The 12,309-nt window shown below is 52.9% G+C and overlaps 1 protein-coding gene across 1 annotated transcript in view; it reads right to left on the reverse strand.

Annotated features, from left to right (window-relative positions):
* The window catches only part of SFRP1 (secreted frizzled related protein 1), a 35,502-nt gene that overhangs the window by 17,474 nt on the left and 5,719 nt on the right, over positions 1-12,309 (reverse strand). The window lies entirely within an intron of this gene.

The raw sequence follows: 12,309 nt of genomic DNA on the forward strand, positions 1-12,309 counted from the left end.
CCTGTTCCTCCTCCAAGTAATCATGCAAAGGGAGGAAACCTGCCAGAAGACACATTAAGTCTGTAAGGGAAGAAGGGTGCAGACGAGGAGCTGTCAGTCACCCGGAAATCAACCCAGGCTACAGACGCCCCTCCTTCCCAGAGAAGCCGCCTCTGCACTCTGCCTTCCCACCAGCCCCCCCAGCACGTGCACACGTGCGCGTGTACACACACACACACACACACAGTTACACAACTGGGAAGGCGAAGTCACCGGGAAAGCTGATGCCAGGAGCAGAGGTGGAGCAGATGGCCCTGCCTGCGTGCAGGAAAGGGCAGGGGATGGAGGCCCACCTGGGGTCTGTGCTTTATTCCAGATCCGCTGGGCCTCCTCTCTGGCAACTGGAAGACAGGACTGCTCCCCAGGAATCAGGAGCTCCAAGCCACCTGGTCTTCGCCGCAAAGACACGCAGCTCGGAATGGCTTCGAGGTTCTACTTTGCACCACCGGGGCCGGCACCTCCCTCCCGAGAAGCGGGCCCAGGCGTGAGGTCGGGGACTTGAGGGCGGCATCCCGTGTCGCTGGGGGCCCCGGGGTGTCGCACTCCTCTGCACAGCAGCTCTTTTCCACGTGTGCCTGAGATGAAGCCCCATGTCCCCAGAGAGCGCTCCTGGGGAGCAGGGAGGAGCCCACAGAGATGTTTACGGAGAAACCAAGTCACAGAGCTTCGCGGAACGAAACCGTGCGATTTCAGGGCTGGAAAGAGCCTTAGAGGTCACGGAGGGTGGCCCCTTCAATTTGCTTAAGGAAATGGGCTCAGGGACTTCCTGACTGGCCGAGTCACGAAGCTGATTGTGGTATCGCCGGATCAGATCCCAGGACTCCAGGATTGGTGTGACTGTCTCTCAGGTCTCACGTTATCTCCTCACACAGAAGTCTGTATTTTTGGTGTTTGACAGGCGGGTAAACTGAGTCACGGGGCTTGCCTGAGCTGACACTGTGTGTGGCAGAACCAGGCCTTGAACTCAGGTCCATGTGACACCTAAGGCCATGCCTGTTCTTCCCGATACAATTTTTATATCCCAGGGATTACGTCACGCGACTTAAGACAATCCCTGCTGACCGCTGGAATCCGCTGGGAAGTGGCTCCAGCCCAGAGAGCCAGCAGTTCTACAGGGACTTGCCGCAAGCACTGGAAACTAACAGAACAGGCCCAGCTGGCATTTGGGGGAATAAACAAGACACTGAGGTCACAGGAGGGTTCCCCAACCGGCCAAGGTGGCCCTGGGCGCGCACGGAGGCACCCTGCGGAGAAGTCCGTCTGGGGTTCTAAAGCCTTCCCGAGTCAGAGGAATCAGCCTGTGGCATGTTCTGGAAGGCCTCTCTCTGAAACCACGGGGAGAGAAGAAAGCGTCTGACCTGATCTGTGCAGACTAAGCTCCTGAAAGAGGCCAGGGCATCTCGGAGAGGTGACTGGCACCCACACTGGCCAGGCAGATCCTCTGTGTGCAGACCAGCACATGTACATGCACACGGCTCGCGTCTACACCCGCACCTGACTCACCCACGCACACTCAGATGTGGACACACACACACAAACCACACCCGCTCCCCATCCCAGGCCTCCCCCTAGGGCCTTCCATGGCTGCAGCTCCTCTCACCTCCCTTCTCCAGGAGGCCCCAGACACCCGGGCTGCCTAAGCTCCTCGGGCCCCAGATCTGCCGTCACCAGACCACCGACCGCGGGGCTGGCTGGCTGTGTGCGCCACCTGCCTGGGCCGCTAACAAGGTCTGGAGAGAAGTCGGGGACTTTATGACAGCTCCTAATGGCCACCGCCCTCGGTAATGCCCAGCTCTGCGGTGCCCCGCGTGTGAGCTGATTACAGGCTTTGGCTCCTGCTCCGTGCATCCCTAGCAAAGGTCTCCCAGGGTCCCTGACCACAGCAGATGGCCCTTCCCCAGGTGGCTGGGCCACGGGCTGGCCTCATCAGAACAGCCTACAGGGACACCTTCTAGTGGGTGGCCCATAGCTGGTCTGGGCCCGGCCAGCACTGCCCTGAGCCTGCCGGCTCTCCTGTCCCAAACATCTCACCCCGAGGCCTCAGGCTGTACGTGGCATCACTTTGGATGAATGAGCACCTCTCCAGGTCTCCTCCCCTCCTCCCCCTCCTCCCCTCCCCATCTTCCCCTCCTTCCCTCCTCCTCCCCCAGCTCCCCACCCAAGGCCCTCTTTTAAGACGTGAGTGACAGTAACATTTTTAAAAATACTCTCCTGATGCCTCTCATTGCCAACGAGACGAATGCCCCTTTCTTCAGCATGGCGTTCAAGGTCCTGCGCTGACTTCTGCCGACTCTGTCAATCTCGTTTCCAGCTGCTTTCCCCCCCGTGCGCCTTAGAAGACAATCATGAAGAGAGTCCCCAGTCCCCAACACACAGGTGGCGTCAGCCTCCGAGTCCGGTTCTCTGCGGGCTCCTCGGCTGAGAATACTCTTCCTCCGCCCACATTTTCAGCCTGACAAACTCCAACCAACCCCTTGGAGGACACCACCAGGCGTCTCCCCTCGGGCGCTTCCCCCGACCTGTCCCCAGAAAACGGCTCCCTCGTCCGCGCTCCCGCAGCCCCAGCGCTGACCCACCACAGAGATTTCGGCGTCTGACGACACGACACGGGGTTCTGTTTGTTTTTGCCTCTCCATCCCGTCTCCGCGGTAAGCTGTCAGAGGGCAGGAACCACCCCCGACCAGCTGCCCTGCACCACCACCCTTGGGTGCACCAGCCTGTGAGTCCGCACGCGATGTGACGCAGCCTCCATTCAGTTCAGGGGCACCTGCTACCACTCTAAGGCCAGCGCCTGACTGGTTCGTTGAAGTGCTTCCCCCTCAAGGGCAGAAAACGCCCCACGGACTAGCACAGAAGTGTAGGGTGCGAAGGCCTGAGAGGCAGGACAGAAGCCCCTTGGCCTCTAGCTGGCCCTGGGAACAGGCAGGGGGAGGGGCCCTGGTCCTCCTATGAACTCACCAGAGACACACCGCCTCCCCCTCCAGCGCTCCCCAGCTGCCGACCGGTCTGACCCAGGCATGAGCGTCAGGGTGGCTCAGAGCGGGCCTTCTCACTGAGAATCCAGCCCAAAAGGCTGCAGGAGAAAGGATGGACGTGGACCTCCCCTGTCTGCACTGATGTGCACAGGTGAGAGCTACGTTCGGGCTGAGGGTTCAACAGGTTTATTCCAGGCTCCGTTTCTGGCCCCGCTGCCACAGCCACGGAGGCAGGGATCTCACCCAGTCACAAAGCCATATCCGAAGCTGGCCAGATTTGCTGTGGAAGACACAGCAGAGGGAACTCATTTTCAAATGGTGCACAGAGAGCAGAGAACACATCTGAGGGGCTCCCAGCAGGAAATGTCCAGAGAAAATGAGAGAGAGAGAGAGGAGAAAGATAGAAATCCCCTCTCGTAACCCCGCCTGAACGAGAGAGAGCAGAGTTGAGGGAAGCTGGGTCCTAATGGTTCCCCGCAGCCAAAGCACACTTTTGGCATCTCTTTACGACTCACAGACAGCCTTTCAGAATTTGCTGTGAGAGCTCTCCCTTCATTCCTGCCCTAAGAAATACTCCTTTATTCCCCCAAATACCTGCAGGCCGGTGAGCATCTACAACCCGCACAGCAATCCCTAAAGAGCTGTCTGGCCTCACACACCAGCCCCTCCAACCATGGGAGACCGACCCCGCTCATTCTCAAACGGCAACCCAAACCCCCACCCCACAATCCTCACAGGTGACACAAACATCATCTTTTCTCAGGGTCCTCACTTCCCCTCCCTGACCCGCCGAGGAAGTCAGGATGGGAAGGACCCAGGATGGGGCCTAAGTCGCGGGAGGTACCTGCCAACACCTTCAACCTCCATCCTGCTGTAAGGACCCCGATCAGGGCTGGGGTGACCCCGAGGCTTCTGCCTGGGAAGAAGCAGTTTATAACTCAGCAGCCCCTCCCCGAAGAGCCACAATAGAGAGTGGCCTCAATGTCTCCCTCGGAAGGACCTGGGAGGCTCAGCTCCTTCACTGGTTCCCTCAGTCCCGCCCTCCTTCTCACAGGTGCCACTCACAGGCCTGGATCTGCCCTCTTTGTTCCCAAACGGCACTCTCCCAGCCCCCAACAAGCAAAGCCAGAGACCCCGGGCAAGCATCTGAGCGCCCTCTGCCACCACCCTTCATGCTGGGCAGAATCCACCAGCGATGTCACCCCCACCCACCACCGCACCCGGCCCCGGGGTCCAAATCCTTCCACACGTCCCAGGCCCCTGCCAATTTGCTTCCGCCCACGTCTACTGGCAAAGAAACGTAAGCTGGCGGCTTCTGGTTCTCTTCCCTCATCACTCTTCACGGGCCGTCGGGGTGAGCTGGCGGACACCACCCTGAGACCTGCCCCCTCTGAACCAGGAAGTCCCCGGTGCCAGCACTAAGCGGCCCTTGAGCCCAGGGAGCCCTGCACCGCAGGGGCGGCTCCAGTACCCACCGGCCCAGGCCCAGTCCTGCATCTGGTGGCCCCGCCGGCCTGGCGGCAGTGCCATGTCCCCTGGGGCCGGGCGGGAGTGACAGCGCTGGTGACAGGCCTGGCCTCTGACATAGCGAAGCTGTCGCTCCAATATTTATTGTATGTGTCTGGCTTTCACACGGAATCTGCAACCTGCCAGTTACCAGTGTTTACCTTGGTAGAAATTCACAAGAAATCTTAGTCTGAACAGGCCCGGAGTTTATTTTACTGCCAGATAAACAACTTTCTTTGATAAATCATCCGTGTGACAGTGTTCCTGAAAGACTAAACAAAGATTTCAAGTGCAATCTATAGGCCTTTGAGAAGCCTTCCTAAGCTAATGCATGCTTAATTGGCTGCTCCGAGCAGGCTGGGGCAGGGCGAGGCCCTGATCTCTTTGGCCATTTGCTATCCTTTGAAAAATAAATACGGATTGGAGCTCCTGGCTCGTTTCTGCGAAACTGGACGAAATCTGCCAATATGTAAATGCTCGCGTGCTTCTGAATATAGCCTATGTTTTGGCTAACAGGCGTGCATCTCACAAATGTTACAAGGCAGCTGTTGGAAAAAAAGTGAACAGCGTCCCAGAGACAGTGCTTGAGAAAAGCTGAGAACATCCCAGGGCTCTCAGGGCTCTCTTAGACCCAAGCAATTATGAGCAGAAAAGCTCATATCAGGAATAAGATTTCTAAACATCACACAAACACTCAGAAGAACAACCTTCAGCAGGCACACCCTGGACTCAGTAAATACTTGGTCCAAGCTCCACATGGTGTAACTGTCTGACGGCTTCCATTTTTACAGTGACCTAAGGGCGTCATTTAACGGAAGTCCAGACCGCCTCACTTCTCGTATTTACAGGGTTGTTTCTGGTTTCGTTTGGTTTGGGTTTGTTTTGGTTTGGTTAACTCCAACACCTTGAAGCCACAGAAAACTGTTAAAGTTTTCTCAAATGGGTTTTGTTTTTTTTTTTTAAGAGGTTGTTCCAGTTCAATCCTCCTGCAAACCAGAGAATTAATCAGGACATTCCATTCCATTTCCTAAAATTTTTTTGCCGAGCAAGCTAACTCCATTAGTGCTCAAATCATCCTACTTAGGCCAATTTCCATCCTGAAACAATTTTTTTCCAATAAGAAGCAACAATGATGCTTATGGGGACGGGGAGCGTGGAGGGTGTAGTAGCGTATGTGCTCAGCATGCACGAGATCCTCCACATAAATAAATAAATAAATAAATAAATAAATAAATAAATAAATAAATAAATACACCTAATTACTCCGCCCCCCCAAAACAAACTAAATAAATTAAATATTTTTAAATAGGAAATTTAAAAATAGTAATGATTATGGATTGAGCAGCCAGCATGTTCCAGGGACTGAACACACTTGATTGACCCAATTCTCCTCCCAACACAGTCCCAGAGGAATCACCATCTACATTTTGCAACTGAAGGGACAGGCTCAGGAAGGTTAAGAAACTTTCCGGTGGTCACACAGCTTATGAGGTTGGGATTGAATTCAAGTGTGTCTGGCCCAAAGCCTGCGTTCTTTCGACTCACCGTCTGCCTCCCCACAGAGAAAGAGAGCAACGACCCCCGAGCTCTTCCCCCGTGTTAGCGCAGACAGCAGTCTGTTTATATCCCACAAACTCTGAAAACAGCGCCGGGGCACCCAACGCCCCTTCCCAGAGAGCGTCCTGCACAGTTCCTGGCAGGCGGGGAGAGTGATGAGCATGAGAGGACACGAAGGAGGAAGGGTGTGGAATCTGGACTGGCGACCCAGCGGAGAGATGCTGGGAACAAAAACTGGACGGGATGCCAGGGGAGCGGCCTTGGGCAATCTGATGACTAACTCCTTTACCTGAGTTTTGTTTTCCTCGGTCTGTAAGGTGAGGGCCCTGAACTGGCTAATCTTTGAGGTCCCTCCCATCCAGCTCAACAGATCTTGAGAACGCCAAAGGGGTACTGAGGAGCTGACAGCACCCCCACCCCGGCCCCGATCGCAGCTCATCCCTCGCCCCCTCCTCCTCTGCCCACCCCTGGAAAAGCTGCAGGGGACAGGGGTGAATTTGAGGGTAAACCCTTCCCGTGATCTCCATCCCCGGGACCGCTTATATATACATCAAATGATAAGGAGGACATTTTGCTCAGTGAAATAAGCCAGACACGAAAGGACAAATGCTGTAGGATTCCACTTACACGCGGTCCCTGGAGTAGTCAGATTCCGAGAGACACAAAGTGGCCTGGTGGCTGCCGGGAACTGTGGGGGGATGGGGAGCTGGTGATGGGCACAGAGTTTTCAGCTTGGGATGGAAAAATAGCCAAAGATGGATGGTGACAATGGAAGCACCACAGTGGGAACGCACATAATGCCACTAAACTGCACACTTAAAGATGATGAAAATGGTCAATTTCAGGTTCTCTGTATTTGTCCACAATACATTTTTTTTTAAAGATAGGGAGGGTGGGAGAGTCCCAGAATTGCAGGCTGGAGGGCACTTCAAAGGACACACACACCTCACAGGTGGCCACTGACTGTCCCAAGGAATCACCTGGTTGGAGGTGTACTCATCCGCCAAGAGGGAGAAGCCATGTGTCACCCAGTCCCCAACCCATTGTGCCCACACCCAAAGGTCTCAGGTCAAAGAGAGCGATCATTCCAGCAGGATGCGAGACAGAGCAGGGCTGGAAACAGGAGAGTCCCACGGACCCGCTGAGAGCAGAGCCGAGGACCGAGTCTCTGAGCTGCGCCCCCACTTCTTTGGTGACAAGCATGGAAGGAGACCTCATACTCTGCCCCTGACAAGACCACCAGGACAAACACTGAGTCTGGCCCCTGTGCTGGGCCCCTCACCCTAGCTCACCTGCTCCTCATCAAAACCCGTCCTGGATACTCACTGCAATTTCATACAGAAACTGGGGCCTGGAGAGGTCAGGAGGTGGCCCTGTGCTGCAGGGCGTCCAGAGAGTGGCAGGGGGAGACCTGAACCCAGCTCCCGGCAGTATGGCGCCATCTGTGGGTCCTGGGTTTCTGTACCCTTTCCCATGCTTCGGTCCACTTTTCATAGGTTCGAAAAGGCCAAAGAAAATGTTTTTCGTTGACATTTGCCTTATCTTAGTATCTTCCTGCTAGTTACACTCAGGAGAGAATTTGATGTGGAGAGAGGGTGCACCCTGCTCACCACAGGGGAAAATCTCGCTCTTTTTCCCCTGCTTTTCCTCACGGTTCCTCGATGTAGTTTCACAGTGCAAGGTGGTCCCTGAGGAACCTCAGCCCGAACTGCCCAGGACCTGATTCCTCCTGCCAGACCCCCAGGTCCAGCCTGCTAAGGAACTCTCCACTCGGGGACTGTGGCCGGGCCGTCACAACCCACCCGGCCAATTCGAAGACTCCCAAAGCCTGGCCCAGCCGTGGTTTCTGCCTGGAAGAAGCCGCCCCCATCGTGGGAGGGGTACTCGGGAGCGGCTGCGGGCCTCGAGCCGCGAGTTGCACTTGCAGGGTGCGTCGGCCCCACGTTTCCCCGAACATCAGGTGCCGTACGATTCCTTCCAACTATTGACAGATCTGCGCACAGGATGTGCATTCTCGAGATCTTCAGTGACAATAAAAACCAGTTGTTTTCAGCTGCCAACTCCCTACCTCGGGGTTACGGTTCCCTCCTCCGTGCCTATTGAATTTTACTTAGATTCCTGGACATTAAGGCTTTTTTTTTTACATATACACTCAGTCACCCAAAACAGCGCATGTAGTTTTCCTGGAACGTCAACAAGTTTTACACATTCATTTGGGAAGGCACTTTCTCTTCTTCCAAAACAGGAGTCCAAACCACCTCCCTGCTCTTCCTCGTCCTTTGTACACGTGTCTGACCAATTTTTGTTTTATGCCGACCGTGCGTAAGACGCCGTGCCAAGGACAATTTAAGCCCAAACAGGCCTTGTTTTGTTCACTCTAGCACACAGACCCTCCGCGCATTTTACCGTGAAGTGTGCTTCCTTCGTCGGCGGTGCATCTCCCGTGTGATGAACAGCTCATCTCGCCACAAAGCGGTGTCTTACACTAGGTGGAATACGGTACCAGAGACAGACCCCTGCTCTCAGGCAGCCCCGACAGACGTTGCAATGACTGCGCTGGCAGCCACTTCTCCTCCTCCTCTGCGGGAGGAAACCCAAGGTTTAGCTTGGAAAGGCTGAGCCTACTTTTTGCAAGAAATCAGACTGCCCCTTCAGAAGTAAAATACTGGGCCTCCCGACGGCAGCGCAGCCAAGACACCTTGAAGGAAGAGTGAGGCAGAGTGAGACCAAATTACTGAAGGTGCAGGAAGCTGAGAATGTTTCTTCTAGGAAATAGTCCCAAATACTAATAGCGAGAGCCGATTTTTTTTTTCCTCTCTCCTATTTGACTCATTTTAGTGTTGCAACGTACAGTTTTACCCTTTATGAGGAAACATATAAACTAGGGGGTGAAAAATGCTTCCAGAAGGCAGGGAAAGTTTCTGGGGGCCAAGAAATCTTTTTCCACCAGCAAGGAAATACTGACCTCAAGAAGTTGTCCCCTGAACTCTCCAAAACAAAACAAAACAAAGCAAAGCAGAAGCCAATACAAACGGAAGCTCTGAACTATCTTAGGAGAATATTACCCTGCACATTTCTACCAGAAACGCTTAAGGGTGTTTACAGATCTTGGAGAAACTAGAGAGAGTGGCCAGAGGCGGGGTCCTAACCTCCCAGCCACGCTAAATCAGATCTTCCCATCCGTGGGATAAGCTAAGCTGAAGGCAAGACGGTCATGGGCGGCGAGCTGTGAACAGCAGGATTATTACTGTGCCAGCTTGCAAATAATATATTGACCTGTCGAAGAGAAAAGAGCAACCCCCTGTTGTCAGACAGCAGGAAAAGCCGAGCGAGAACAAAACGCGGGGCTGGGCCTCCTAATTGATGCCCAGTGGGCAGGAAGGCTGCCATGTTGAATTCAGAGACTTTGCATCATCTAACTTCTGGCTTCCACACATCTGGTGCCTGATCCAGGCTGATCCAGCTGCATTCCTGAACATCAGCACGCAGGTGTTTCTACTGATGCTTTTCCCTGTTGGGGGGAAAAAGTGCTCTGAACTCAGGAGGTACAGTGCAGGGGTGGAGAGACTGGTGGCCAAGCAGACCCGCCGGGGAGTTCAAAATGCACGCCGCCTGGGGGAGGCGGTAATGGGTTGGGCAAGTCCAGCTCCTCGGCGGCGGCGGCAGGACGCTGAGGCTGCACAGGCAGAGGGCGAGTGCGTGCTGACCCAGAAGGAATGCACCCTTGTTCCTGGAGCTCCCAGAGGGCCCTCCGACAACCTGATGTCATCACACCGGGGATGTCAGGGCTACTTAATGCAAAGTCTGATCCCTGGAGTGGGGACTAAAACATTCTTTCTCTTCTCCGTTGTGTGTCAGCTGGCATTGCTGAATTTCTTTGTTTCCTAACCGAATCCCATCAGCGTGGCTGACTGCCTCGCTTACTTGAAGTGAACTGAGCTAGGAAACAAGTTTCTCAACAAGGCTGCATTCTCTGGGATGCTGAGAAGGGCAGAGCTGAGCTCAGCCTCTGCAGAGAAAGAGATAGAAAAAAAAAATCCTATTTATTGCTCGATGAGAACATGACAAACGAAAAACCCAGAAAAATCTCTCCTGCACCCAGAAAAAGACGTCTGGTGTCCAGCACATCCGTGCAGAGGAGACACATGCCTCTAGGACCAAGCCCAGCGGCTGCTCATCTTAAGTGGAGAAGGCAGCATGACAGAGCAAAAGAATTCCAGCGGGGAAAGTCAGATGCTTTATTTATGAAATAAGTGGACTTGATAAGATGACCTGGAGGATCCAGAAGAACTCAAAAGTCCCAGGAACTCAAGAAGATAATCTCAGAGCGAATGGAACACAGGCCCAAACTGCTAATCACTCAGATTCGCTAAGCCCTGTGTGCTTAAAATGAGATACATTCCTGGCGCCGCACGCAGGGAGCTGGGGACTTGCTGACTGAGTAGGCGTCCACTGTGGTGGGGAGAGGATGTCCATCCCCAAGGGGGTCACCTGAGCACCCTCTAGACTGTTGCCCTTCACCAAAATGGCAATCTTCACATTCAAATTCTTTCCCAAGGTTTGTCTCATCAGCCCGTGTCTAGGGAATGGCTCTTGTTCAACTAGCTGCCACAAAACCCCCAGTGAATCCGGGTTAGTAAGTTCCAGACAAAACTTCTGAGCATGAAGACGTGGATTCTCTTCTCACAGCTCCGGAACATGAACTTTGCCTTGAGTCCCACAGCCGGTGACTTATAAAATGACCCCACGATTCTCTAGGAAAGCACTGATTCGTGTTTGGTCGGGGTTAAGAAACTATTGAAATGAAAATTTAATCTATTCTATTCTAGGTCAGTATTTTTGGACACAGTATTTAGCACAGCGTTCTGCACTCAAAAAAAAAAAAAAAAGACACATGCACCCCAATGTTTACAGCAGCACTATTTGCAATAGCCAAGACATGGAAGCCACCTAAATGTCCATTGAAGATGACTGGATAAAGAAGTTATGGTATATTTATACAATGGAATACTACTCGGTCATAAAAAAGAATAAAATAATGCCATTTACAGCAACATGGATGGATGTGGAGATCGTCATTCTAAGTGAAGTAAGTCAGACAGAGAAAGAAAAAATATCATATGATTTCATTTATATGTGAAATCTGAAAAAAAAAAAAAGACACAAATGAACTTACTTACAAAACAAAGACAGACTCACAGACTTATGGTTACCAGCAGGGAAAGGGGGTGGGGAAGGATAAATTGGGAGTTTGGGATTTACAGATACACACTACTATATATAAAATAGACAAACAGCAAGGTCCTACTGTATAGCACAGGGAACTATATTCAATGCCTTCTAATAGCTGATAATGAAAAAGAATATGAAAAGGAATATATATGTATAAATGAATCACTATGTTGTACACCAGAAATTAACACAACACTGTAAACTGATTATACTTCAATAAAAAAAAAGACCCAGTTTAAAAAAAAAAAAACCAGAAACGTTGAATGACTAGACATGTGGATCAAGGAATGATTGGACAGCAGGAATTTGATCCCCCAGTGAAGGCAGGACCCGCCCCCACACACTCAGTCCCAGGTTTCCCACCACGCTTCCCACAGGGGCTGAGCCGGACAGAAGTCATCTGAGCATAAAACATCAGCTAATATACTACCTTTCAGAGTTATTCTAACATGATTCCCGGGATTTGCTGACATGTCAGGGAGCCGACTTCTCAACACGAGTGTGGTGATTTACGACATACGAAGAGGGTCAGTGAAATCTAACAGCGGCCCTTGAGTGTCGTCTCCTGTCAAGATCCTTCGGGACCACAGCCCCAACGGGGAAGACTCTTCCTGCTCTCCCACCCCTGCCCCGCCCTCGCCCCCACCCCCATGCAGCAAAAGACTTCTCACCAGGATTTCTGAGAGATTTTATTTACATCCTTTTTTCTTGATGCCCTTGTGTGTCTTTGGGAAGGAATCTCAACCCAGTTTGTGGAAAAAAAGCATGTCACTCAGGCAGTGTGGGGCTGTGGGACTCTGCAGACTGTCTCTGCAAGGCCCCCTGAGATCAGCCCCGCGGGGCCACATCCAGCCTTCTCCTGGGGCTGCAAGCACTGATCAGAAATTCCTTTTTAACCCGGACTGATTTGGGAAGAAGGAAGGGAAATCTCCCCATGGTGGGGCTGTCAGCTTCCTTGCCTAGAAAGACCTGACAGCTGCCCCCAGCTCTGAATGCCCTA

Source organism: Camelus bactrianus, chromosome 26, assembly GCF_048773025.1.
Source record: "Camelus bactrianus isolate YW-2024 breed Bactrian camel chromosome 26, ASM4877302v1, whole genome shotgun sequence".
NCBI lineage: Eukaryota > Metazoa > Chordata > Mammalia > Artiodactyla > Camelidae > Camelus > Camelus bactrianus.